Here is a 1,315-nt window from a genome sequence, read left to right on the forward strand (position 1 = left end):
AAAATGGCGTAAATCAATCAAGAAAAACAAGCTTCTTTATAGAAAAGAAGAAGAAAATGGTGGTGCCCATTTTCTTAATTATGCATATGTCATAATCCATTTTGCAGCACAAACGCGACATTAAGAAAAGTAAATGTTTTTCATAATATTAATGATTGATGAGAGAATGAGGTATGCAAATTTGGACATTTAGTCCATCCCCACACCTTTGAATCGTACGTACCATCGTGTACCTAATTTTGTTTGATGTGGATTCAACTCAAATTTCCATGAATAACAACTTACACCATGACATTATTATTTAAGTCATGGAGTATAATTATTTTTTTTGAGAAAAAATTCGTATCATGAGATAGCTATTACCCCTCTTTTTCTGCTATAAATATACACTCATCGTTAATTAATATAAATGTATATGTACATATTGCCCTTATATATATAAACTAAATTAAATTAAATTTATACAAATTAATTTATTAATAAGTATATTATTAGTAGATTAATGAAACTTTTATGAAAAATTAACATGTGATTTTGAGTTTAGTTTGGAAATAACCTAAAAAAGCTCATACTATGTTTGGTAATTCCATAACCTAGTAGTATACTTTCTATTGTATATTTGACTTAGTTCCATAAGCTACTATACTATTTTGAATTTGTTTCCTAAAATCTAATCTTCATAATTCTAGTGATTGATTGTCATTGTTGGTTAATTTAGAAAAATTATCAAAAGAGCAATGTGGATTAGAAAATGAAGCAAAATGCGACACGCCACTCCCCCTCTTTAACTAATACTTATTTCATAGTTGTAGTGATTGATTCTCATTGTTGGTTAATTTATATCCATCCAAAATCTAATTTTCATAATTCTAGTGATTGATTGTCATTGTTAGTTAATTTATACTATCATCCAAGATAATACTTATCCATTTGTACCAGAAATTTTGTCTCATATTTTTATTTACTTTCATCCTACAAGGTTAGTGATATAATATTACGTTTAGGGCGTGTTTGGTTTGACATTTACCGTTCCTCAAGAAAAGGGATGGCTTTGATTTGAAATTCCCGTTTCATGGTTTAGCATTTCTGCAACAGTTGTTTGGTTTGGATGTTTTTATTTCATTTGATTTACATTTAAGGTTTTTGTTTGAGTTATTACAAGCCTCAGAATAATCCAGATTTCCATGTTCACTACTTTGTCTATTTTATTCTTCATCTTATTCCAGTCACAATTCAACGCAATCTCTCCACCCCTACTTCTTCGCTACACTATTGAAGTTTTCAGCGCTTGTGGATACCATTTCCATTCGAATTC

This window comes from Salvia splendens, chromosome 20 (genome assembly GCF_004379255.2).
Source record: "Salvia splendens isolate huo1 chromosome 20, SspV2, whole genome shotgun sequence".
Taxonomy (NCBI): Eukaryota; Viridiplantae; Streptophyta; class Magnoliopsida; order Lamiales; family Lamiaceae; genus Salvia; species Salvia splendens.